We start from the raw sequence: 11,759 nt of genomic DNA, 5'->3' as shown, positions 1-11,759 counted from the left end.
GCTAAAAGTCAAACATTCTGGACTCTACTGTCACTTTCAAGACTTAGGCCATGTTAGTTTCCTGTGCAGTGCCAACCAGTCAGCCAGCCAGCGCCCCTCATGGACAAGAGCTGGCGTAATCCCACCTCCTCTAAGCCATCAGCCTCCGGGAGCAGCCCCTGTTGGGCTTGAAGCCTCATCAGCTTTTGCATAAAGTAGTTATGCTCACCAGCACTGCTGAGCAGAGGGACTCCCTCTCTGCCCACCCCACCCCCTAACTATTTTACTTGGCTTTTTATCCTCTTGGCATACAGCTACCTTAGAAAAAAGGAATTGAACTGAACCTCTTTTGAAATGGTCTTTAGAATTGGAATAGCCTACCTTTCTTTCAGAGGCTAATGACTTCTAAAGAAGATTTCAGGCTCTCTGGCATTTTCTGGGGCACCATTTCAAATGCAATCCCTTCACCTCATCCTTTGTCCCTCCTGTGGCTCTCCCTCGGGTCTTCCTTCCTCCCCACACTCCCACCTTCGCAGACTTCTGTCCTCTAGCCCCATAAATTCATTCCTCATTTCCACAGCTCTTTGAACTCGCTCCAATCTTGTCTTCCATAAATGACTTTTATTCACGAGGACTCTCTCACTCCATTTTATTCCTTTGGGTTGCTGGCTCACAGAAGCAGCACATGGCAGAGATTCTGCCTGTAAAATATCCGTGCTCGTAGTTTACAATTCGTATCATTTCACTGCATTAGAGTTTCATGTAATAACAGGTGGAGATGTTTTAGGGAGTCAGTGGCATGAGGTTGGAGGTAATGTGTGCAGACAGTAAGTGTGGAGTTTACAGTAAGAAAAAACTAGGTTTTCCAAGATGTATCCATAAAAATGTGGGTTATTTTTCAAAGTTGCCTTTGTATACACTGGTATATATGCACAGATAGAACCAAACCTAAACCCACTGCTCCTGAGTTAGTGATCACTCATGCTGCCACTCATGGATCAACAGTGATTCCGACTTTCAGAGCTGTAACTCCTTGTAGGAAGAAGCTGTCTATCTTTCTCCTACTGAGCTGGGAGTACATTCAAATGCCTGACGTTTTACTTAGCAGGCCAATTTGTAACACTGTGAGGGGTGTGTGTGTGTGTGTGTGTGTGTGTGTGTGTGTGTACATATACAAAGAAACATGTGTTATTTCTATAATGGCTAGCATGCTACTCTGTTATTATGTATTCATTGCCACTGAGTAGGAACCATTGAAGCTCCATTGGGTTTCCAAAACTGAAAATCACAAGGAAAGAGACTGCCTATCTTTATCCTGACAATGCGCGAGTGGGTTCCAAGCACCAGAGCCGACTTTAGTTTGGCAGTTCAACTCCTTATAGAATACAGCACCAGATATTTAGTGAGCTCTCTAGAAATAAAAGGAGCTCTGGTGCTTTAGTGCTAAGTAGTTGTGATGCCAACCCAAAGATATGTGGTTCAAAACCATCAGCTGCTCCATGAGAGGAAGATGGGCATTCTCCTGGACTCAATGATACCTAACAGCTGCAGTTAAAAATGATATTTTGGTGCATGTTTTCAGAATCCATGATTAGATCTAGAGTAGTCAAATAGTACTTAAACTAAAACACATTTAAATATGTGAGTGGTTTATATAGTAACGATTTGTAGCCAGAAGCCCTAGACTTTCTTTCTCATGGGCTTGGTTTCCTTGTGATTTCTGATTATCTATGTACAAAGCTTCTCTTTGGAAAGTCATATTTCAGTCTGACTGGAGACTAGAAGTCATGGGGGTGAGTACAGGAAGTCAGTCCATAGGTAGGCAAGGTCCAAAGAGCATTCTCTGAATCCTATGCTGAGAATTTTGCATTAAAGCAATCTTCAGAGTGAATTGAAGATTGCCCTTTCACACTCCACATCAGGCTTCTTTCTTTAGCAGTTTTAGTTCATCCTGAACTGTGTTCAGTCTTAACTTAAGATCTTCCAGAATTCAAACCAGGGTGCTTTGAGCTTCCAGTGCCTTGTCTTTCTTTCACCACCCTGCCCCCAAGAGAAGAAAAGATAATTACAAACCCTAAGGAATGGTACCAGTGACTCAAAGGCCAGGGAGCTGAAAAGCTATTATCAAATTAACGCACAATTGGCAGCAAAATAACACCCAATACTTTTAAAAAAATAAATAAATAATTAAATCACTAACCCTGAACGTAGCAACAGGGTTTAAAAAATTAAAGCTCTAAAGATAGAAGTTGCATTAGGGCTAAATTTTGAAAATGGTAATTCAATTTTATTTATGAGGCAAAATATAATTACATTTAAATTTGAGGGAACAGAATTTAATTCTTATTAATGACAGAAAGACTGAGTGAGATGCTTTAATGTCAGAGAAATTGTCTTACGTTCATGGATGGAAGAGAAAATTAGATTCAGCATTGAGCATTCTCCCCTGTTACAAGTCTCATTTGTGTAGCCGGAATTGTTCCTTCTCTGAGAAGCATTAGCTCCTCAGCCCAGAAAGCACTGCACTGACATCCAATTAAACATCAAAAGGAAACGATCAGGTTGGACTATTTCTGTAAAGGTATGTTATGGGAGGGAGACTCAAGATTAGAATTTCAAGCGAGAAATCATATCCATTGAGACTTGACATTTCCTGGACCCCTTCCCAACAGCAAGTGCCAGCTTAAAATCAAAGTTCAACATAATAAATCTATGAGAGATTGATACCGATGCAGAGAAGAAGGGGAAGGTGTTGGTGGGAAGCAGGGACAAGCCTACCTGTCATCTGGGAAATGGTGTAGGGGCTTAGATACAATGAGATGGTCAGTTTCCAGCATTTAATCAAAGCCGAGGAAATTGGGCCCAAACAGACATGTTGCTAAATACTCCTGAGTTAGAGGTTGATAAACCAGGAGCTGGCAGCTTTGTAATTTAGTAGAATTTCCCCTGACAGTCCTGGAACGTTTTCTATCAGAATTGGAGCTCTTCAGTATGCTAATATAAGCCCTGCTGAAATTGGGCTTCAGAATCCGATTTCTGTTTGGATGCCCAGGCTGATATCTTGTACAAAATCTCTAGCTGTCTTCTTGACTCAAACTACTGGCATGGTAACTTGTAATTTAAAAAATAATAATAATAACAATAATAATAATTTCTTTGAATGAAACCTTACATTTGACAGAGCTCCTTCATGTGTATACTTCATGTTTTATTCAAACAACAAATACATGAGCCCATGGCATTACAGATGGTATTATTCCCAGGGGACCAGAGTTCAGAGAGCCTGGGTGACTTGCCCAGAGTAAGTGTAGAGAGACAAAGACTCAAATCCAGGCTTCTCTGGCTCCACAGGCCATGTTCATTCCCTGCACAGCTGTGCCATGGACCATTACCAAGTGTTATGCTCCAGCAACAACTGGTGACCAGGTATTAAGTTTATACGTGCTACTACATTTAGTAGGGAGCTCAGGTGGCCTTGTTGGTGAAAAGTTGGGCTGGCAACTCAAAGGCAGGCAGTTCAAATCCTTTCATAAAGATTTATAACCTTGGAACTCCAATAGAAGATTCGTTTGGAATAGACTCTATGGCAACGGGTCTGATATTAACAACTCACCAACTTTATTAACTCAACAACTGTATACTGGATAAGGCACCATGCACACTGGGTCATGAAACTAGTCTGTCAAAACTTCATGGACTCAGGAAACAGAGCAATCACTTTCGACTGCTGTGATCAGGGTGGCCTCTTGGAGGCAGTGAGGTTTAAGGTGAGTGATGAGGCTGGATTTGAGTAGACAAAGAAAGGAAGAAGGTGTAAAGCTGCATGTGACAGCCCATTATGGAAGTGAAAAATTTGCAACATGTATAAAAACATAACAAATCGTGGAATTTTCTAGGAAAGTCAAGTAAGCACTTTAGAAGAGTTTTGTGGTACTGTTAGGTGCCATCAAGTCAAGTATGCATCACAGCAACCCTTTGAACAACAGATCTGAACACTGTCCTATCCCATGCCTTTCTGAAAGGGGATTAAGATATTGGCAGCGGTGGCGACAGGGAGAACAGATGAGGGAAGTTGTTAGAGGTCGGTTGTATCCGTCAGTGGGGAGTGACTAAGTTTTAAGCAGAAGTGCTGTCAAGCCTGGTTTGGTTTTGGAAAGCTTATTCTAGTGTCATCATATAGTTTCAGGTGCCTGGGAAATCCATGTGGAAATACCCAGTAGAGATTTGGATAGATGAGCACATACATAACTGGTTCAGAGATAGACCTTCACAAAAAATAGCAAGGTTGGTGGTTCTTGGGAAAAGGATTTAATATCAGCAACTTCTTCAGTGCACCTAGCTGGCTCTTTTAATGGTGTCCCTGATATGGTTTAATACCTTGCCAAAAATAGACAACCCAGTCATGTTCTTCGACTTTGTTGCTCATCAACTTTTTGTTCTAGCCTGTTATACTTCCACAAAGTCAGACCTTGATTAGAGGCCTCCTACAAGCTAAGTTTGAGTTCCTCTAATTAGGACTCCAGATACCCTCCAATTAAGATGAACACCAGTGGCTTACTACTTGCTGTGGTTGTTGCTTTGTGAAGTCCTGAAATTCTTGTCCTGGGGGAGTAGGTGAGAAGACCTGCTATGTGCCCCACATAGCAGAATCCACTTTTCTGCTTGATTTGAAGGCTTCCCTAGCTCCTTGAATGAGGTGAAAGGCCATCTGGCTTCCAAGGCTCATTAGCTTTCTACCGTGGAGTTCTGTGGAGCCAAACCACAGCTTTGAGTAACTCTGACCCTTAGGTGATAGGAATGGAAGTTGAAAGCATGTGAGAGTAGCTTGGGTTCAGCCTTAATGTCTAAAGGGACTAATTACTCTAAGGAAGTTAGAGGTTCCTTTCTTATGTCCTCTTCCCTTTCTGATTTCTTCCTGAATCCTACACTGAGACTGAAAAGCTCTATTATACCCAACTTACTTAGAGAAAGAGAGAGTGGCTGCCATATTTGAGGAATGCCCTGGTAATGAATGCTGTGGTTAAGCTCTCGAGCACTATCTGAAAGACTGACAGTTCAAATCCACTAACTGCTTCTTTCCTAGGAATTTACAAGTTGCATACTCTGTGAAGCAGTTCATAGGATTTCTATGAATTGGAATTGACAAGATGGCAATGAGTAATTTGTTCAAAATACAGAGTGATATAGCCTGTGGGAAGGAAAGAAAGCAAGCCATTAGGCATGGTGGCTGGCTCTGTGCTCATCTACACACATGGGTGAACTTGAATTCCTTGGTGACAGGAATAATTGTTCTTTATTAAAATGTTGATTTAATTAATGACATCTCAAATTATTGAATTCTTATTAAACAAGGATAATGAAATAAAACAATGATCAAAAGAACCACTTTATATTAATATCATTTAAATGTTGTGATTATTCATAACCATGAAATGACTGAGTAATCCTGGCCAAGCATTTAACTAAAATTGCTGTGCATATCTTTACTAAATGGATCATTTGTGTGGCCTATCTTAAGATGTGGAGCCCTGGTGATGTCGTCCTAGGCAATTGTACTCCTAATCCAAATGCCTCTCTGGAGACCTGAATCCACCAGCTGCTAGATCCTTGCGAGAAAGATAGACCATCTTTTCTCATGCTATCCCAAGCCTTGGAAACCCACTGGGGAACCAGCTGTGAGCGCAGAGCAGGGGGGGATTTAAATCTTTGGTTCAAGGGTTCACTGTGAGTTGTAGTGATTCAATGATACTTTACAGCAACAACGATTGTTCTATTATTTGACTGTTTCTGATACATGTATCTCACAGGAGTGTGGCATAAACCAAGGCACTTCCATATTCTTGGCTATCTCTTATTCTATAGAATCTAAGGTATCATCTCATGATGGCTCCTTCAAATTGTCTGCCGTTATTGCTACCTTTCCCCTGCATCCATTTAAAACTAAGTTTTCTTCCCTGGGCTCGTTTGTGTCCTACTCTGCTCTCCTTACTCATCCTTTCCTTTTACCCAGGTCCTCTGAAAACCTGCTGGAGGGTCAGTTTTGGGTTGGTTCTGACTCAGCAGTGCACAGCAACAATAACATCTAGTCTTGAGGATGATCAGTATGTAATTAACAACTAGAGTACATCTGCGATTTGCCTAAATATGCTTCCACAATTCAAAGACCAAAAACCTATGTTAATTCCAGCCACCTCCCATTCTAGCCAAGTACCTTTGAGCATGGACATCTGATCTCTCCACATTGTTTCCACAACTATGATGTGGATGTAAGAATATAATTTCACAGCTTTTGTGAAGATATAATGGGAAAACATGGGTGTGTCACCAAGAATCGTTCTGGCACATTTTAGACACTCCACTTTCTCCTTGTTTTCGCTCAACTGTTAAATAGTGTGGCTTGAACGTTTAATTGCTCCACGGTGTCAGAGAAATTTCCCAAAGGGCAAAATAATTAAGATGAGCTAATGATGAAATGAAAAATCTAAGCAGAAATGATTTCAAATAATTTCATTCAGGGAAATTGAAAGAATTTGTTCAAATTTGTATTTGAATTTTGTAAAAAAAACTAGTAGAAAAATTAAAAAATTTAAAAAATGAAACAAAAAACAAAAGCACTACCATATTAAAAATTTTTAAAAAATAAAAAGACTATATAATCAGGCATTATTTGTATAACAACAGTCTAGAATAAGAGGTGCATTGCAACGTTTACTGGGGGAGGGGTGGGAATGTGGGAGAGAATAGTGTAATAATGAATGAATGAAAATCCAATTTTTCTATAAACTTTCATTAAAAATCACTTTTGAAACACAAAAAGTCACTCTAACAACCTCAGGTCTTAAGCAATTTAGAAACATGTTACCCCTTTTAATACTAAATATAAGACTTATTGAAGACTTCCACTTAAATCAAATGGGGTGAAGACTATGGTTTGACCTCCCTGGAATTTTAAAACCATTTCACCTGCATTTGTTTCTTGTTCAGATTGAAGTATTCAGACCCTTTGGTTGGGTCCACTTTATTCCCTACTCATGTAAATTTTGAACATCATTCTAAAAAGAAAGAATTTTATGGGGAAATTATTTATAAGTTCTCCCTCTTTACAGAGAAAGGCACCGTTTTCCTAACTGTTTTAATAAACAGGATTGTAAAATAAAGTCCAGACAAATTAAAACGTAGCTTTGATGGCTCCCAGACTTGATCTGGGCTTGTATGGGGATTAACATTTCACGAGAGGAGCCTGGGAGCAGCCTTTTCACCCTATGTACACTCTGGTTTTGCTGAAGATAATTCAAGAATGGTTGCACTGGTATCTTGACAGAGAATTGCTAGAAATTCAAGCCATATCGAGATGAAAACATAGAACATGGGATATTCCTGAAGTCAGGTGAATTTTAGCTGAAATCAGAGAATACCAGAAAGATGTTTGTCTGTGTTTTATTGACTCTGCAAACTGCACAGAATGGGAATTCATTGTGCTTGTGTAGAACCTGTACATAGACCAAGAGATAGTCAATCAAGCAGGATAAGGGAATGCAGAATGGTTTAAAAATAAAAAAATGTGGTGTCAGAGTTATATCCTTTCACCATATTTTTTTCATCCTGTATGCTGAACATATAATCCAAGAAATTGGCCTGCACACACACACACACACACACACACACGCAAAAAAAACAACCCCAAACATGGTGTAGGATAGAAGGAAGACCCAGTCCAGTCAGCAGTATGCAGATGACACAGCTTTGCTTGCTGAAAGTAAGGAGGACTTGAAGCACTTACTGATGAAGATCAAAGACTGTAGCCTTTAATGTACATATTATACCTTAGCATAAAGGAAAAAAATCATCACATAAGTTGTGTTGTTGTCGATTGTCATTGGGTTGAGCATGACTCATAGCGACCCTGTGAACAAAAGACCTGAAGCCTTTATGTAACTATCATAGTTTCTCAAAGTTCATAGAGTCCCCAGAGGCATGTTGTTTATGAAGTGGATACCCCTAAGATTTAAGCTGTCAAGAATTTCATTTCACTGCACTCCACAAATGACACCCACCAAAGCAGCAGTCTAGAAATCAGAAGGCATATTTCACTGGATAAACCTGCTGCAGAGGACCTCCTCCTTAAAGTATTAAAGAAGAAAAATGTTACTTTAAGGCCTAATGTGTGCCTGACCAAAGCTTGGTATTTCACTTGTTGCCTCATATGCATGCAAAAGCTGGAAAATCAATTAGAAATACTGAAGAATTTATGCATTTAAAGAATGATGTTATCAATGAATATTTAATATTTAATACGATGAACTAAAAAAAAAAGGAACAAATCAATCTTAGAAGTAATACAGTCAGAATGTTCCTTCAAAAGGAGGATGTTGAGACTTTATTTTAGACACTTTGGGCATGGTAAAGACCAGACCCTGGAGAAAGACATAATTTGGTGAAGTAAAGGACGAGGGGGGAAAAAAGATGAGGACAACTAGACTCACAGCAGGCTGGATTGACACAGGGACGGCAAGACCAGGCTCAGCATACCAATGACTGTGAGGACACTGCCAAGCTGGTCACGGTTCGGTTCCAGCTAACAGCAACTCTGTGAACAATTGAATGAAACAGTTGCTGTTAGCTGGCCCCGACTTGATGGTGTTCAATGGTAACAACAACAGTTTGAGGCACAAAAAATCAATAGCTAAACCTTACACTTTCTGTCTCCTTACCCTTTCAGCCCTTTCTTACGTGTTCATCCCCTTTCGCGTGATGGAAAGAGGACACTTATGGTTTGGGTACAGGCATGAAAGAGATGTAATGGAGAATGTAAGGATTGAGACATTTCAAAATTACGGAGTTCTCAGTAAGAGGAGAAAATGAATTTTTAAGAATCTTACACACAAAATATGCTGAGTTCTGTGTGAATAAATTGAACAAAAGTAATTTTGCACTATGTAGTACTAAGAGTCCAGCCAGCTGACACAACACTCCCTTCATGGAATTTCCTTCTATTCATTTGTTTTTCACCAAATATTTGTTGAAAGCTCTTCTGTGCCATGCCTATGGTGCTGTTTGCCAGGGGAACCAAGGTGAATAAACATCGGCCCTGCCATGCATTGGCTTCTAGTCTGGAGAGAAGGTAAAAAGACGTGCTCTGATGAGAAAGGAAAAGAGTAGACTAAGGAGGAGAAAATACTGTGTGTCCATGGTCTAAAAGCCAGGGTTGGCTCTGACCTGGTTCATCTCTAAGTCATGCGCACTCAAGATCTTATAAGCATAGAGTGAGCATTTAAGAAAGTTGGGCATTTTACCTAATTTCAAGAAACTTCTAACGAAAAAAAAAAAAAAAAAGAAACTTCTAACGAAAATTTCAAAGCAGCTTTACCTGATGGTGCCAGGCAAGGTGACCAAAGGAAGTGTGTCTTACTCAAGTCTTGAGGCTGTCACAAGAAAAGGATCCCTAGTGATATGGTGATGAAGGACTCAGTCTCTCAGTAAAAAGTCAGCAGTTAAAACCTACCAGGAACAAAAAACAAACCAAATAAAACCACCTAAAATAAAAGCTGTCAGAGACTCCATAGAAGCAAAGATCTGGTGATCTGCTCTTGTAAAGTTTACAGACTAGAGAATGCTCTGGGGCAGTTCCACTGTCATACACTATTCAACTCAACAAAATGCAGCACTCAAAAAGTAAATATTTTGTTTTCACTAAGACACTTCTCTACTGAGTGACTTCAAGCTGTGTTGATATCAAACCTACTGCCACCAAGTCAGTTCGATTTCATAGCAACTTTCTATGAGGAGCTCTAACAGCAAGAAACTGTGCTACAATACTAATGGCATGCAGTTCAAATCCACCGGCTGCTTCATGGGAGAAAGATGAGCAGTCTTCTCCTGTGCCACTAACTGCCTCTGAAAACCTGCAAGAAGTTTAGCTATGGCTCAGTTCTGACTCAGTGGTAGACCACCAGAGCAAGGACCCTCTATACATCTGCCTTGTAGAATTTCCAAGGTTGTAAATAATTCTACAGAAGCAGAAAATCATATCTTTATTTTGTGGAGCTGCTGATGACTTGAAACCACCAACCTTCCCATTAACGGGCAAGTGTTTAACCACTGCATCAACTGGGCTGTGTTCAGAGTGCCTTAATATACCTCAGCCTTTGTTGAAGAGTCGGTGCCACCCCAGAGTGACCCTCCATTGGATTTCTGAAGCCTTATAAATTTAAGGAAAAAACTGCCTATCTTTGTCTGGTGCAGCAGCTGGGGATTCTAACTGCTGACCTTTTCGTTAGCATCCTAATACTTCCTGAGCGGCAACAACAGGGTTCATGTCAGTAAATCTTGTTGTTGGCCTTTCTTCGGCAGAGCAGCTGGTAGGTTTAACAGCTGACCTTTCCATCAGCAACCCCACCCCACCGATGCTTTAACTACTGCGCCACCAGGGCTCCAAAGGAGTCTTAACCTCCTTCTGGCCCAGGCGGGTGGGGTAACCCACACAAAACACCAAAAATGTTCCAAACCCCGCCTAATAGAGAGAGGAGACATTGCTTGAAAGGACATCCGTGTCAAGCCTCGGTTATTCTCATGATGGGCAGCGCCAGCTCGGGAAGCTGGCATGGTCTCTGCGCTCCCAAACCCCAGGCACCACCATTTTCTCCATCTGGGAGTGTCCACTCTCCATCCACCAGTATGGCCACGTCCTCCCAGCACCGCCAGCTGCTGAGTGACTACAGGCCACCATCCCTCAGGTACACCCAGGGCACTGGAAACAGCCAGGTGCCACAGAGCTGCTGGCCATCATTGAAGAGCTGGGCAAGGAGATCAGGCCCACCTACGCGGGCAGCAAGAGCACCATGGAGCTGCTGAAGTGAGGCATCATTCACATCAGAGGTCTGGTCCGGAGTGCTTGGCCGAGACCGAACGCAACGCCAGATCCTAGTGCCTCACTGGCCCTCGGGATTGTCCATCTCTTCCCAGGATGAGAAGGGTCCATTCACTCAATCTCCCCTGTTTTCTTTGTTTCACTCAATCTTCCCTGTTTTTTTTTTTTCCTCTTTCCCATTTACCTTCTCTGATTCACAGGCCGTGAACCTCCCGTCTCTGAGGGTGGGAGGGTTTGCATTTGGGTAGGATCTGCGTTTTCAATAGATAGGCACTCCCCAGGTTTGGGTGTCCCTTCCCAGGACTTCATTTACAAACAGCGAGCAAAGTGACCAGTTCTGTGGCAAACTGTAGCTCCCGTGTGTCTCATCTCCCTCCACTCTCTCGCTTACGTGAATGTCACCGAGACTGTCCTTGCCCCACCGCTCGCCCCATAAGCTAATAGCAGCCTTCAAGATCTTGTTTGTTCCATGAATACTGACTGCGCGCTTTCCTAGTATCTGAGCCCTCCAGTAGCCATTCAGCGTAGATTCTGCTCAAGAAAACTGTTGCTTAAGCAATTGCATGATTTAGAGTGCTTTAAAGTCATTTTAAAATTATATATATATATAAATGCACAAGTTATAAATACAAAGAACATCAGGCCAAATGCATCAAAGACCCCCCACCCCCTGAAAATTTTCATACAGAGACGGTCTTGGTGGTTTCAGTTGTGCATAATGTTGCTCACACACCATTGGGGGAAGAAAAAGACTCACAGTGTTGGCATCTTTGTATGTATTTATTACTTGAGGTAATAAAGCTTATTTTCATTTAAAAAAACACCTTGTTGTTGTTGTTATGCGCCATCGAGTCGTTTGCGACTCATAGCAACCCTATGTACAACAGCCCTAAACCCTGCTCTGTCCTGTGCC

General features: G+C 41.4%; 1 protein-coding gene and 1 pseudogene across 1 annotated transcript in view; both read left to right on the top strand.

The window, feature by feature from the left end:
* Positions 1 to 11,759, top strand: part of TENM4 (teneurin transmembrane protein 4) — a 613,887-nt gene that overhangs the window by 449,276 nt on the left and 152,852 nt on the right. The gene's annotated exons all lie outside the window — the stretch shown is intronic.
* LOC102866012 lies at positions 10,654 to 10,903 on the top strand (annotated as a pseudogene).

Source organism: Elephantulus edwardii, unplaced genomic scaffold, assembly GCF_000299155.1.
Source record: "Elephantulus edwardii isolate Elephantulus edwardi_28Jun2011 unplaced genomic scaffold, EleEdw1.0 scaffold00025, whole genome shotgun sequence".
Lineage (NCBI taxonomy): Eukaryota > Metazoa > Chordata > Mammalia > Macroscelidea > Macroscelididae > Elephantulus > Elephantulus edwardii.
Note: the sequence above shows the minus strand (reverse complement) of the source record. Positions and strands in the feature narration are given on the sequence as shown.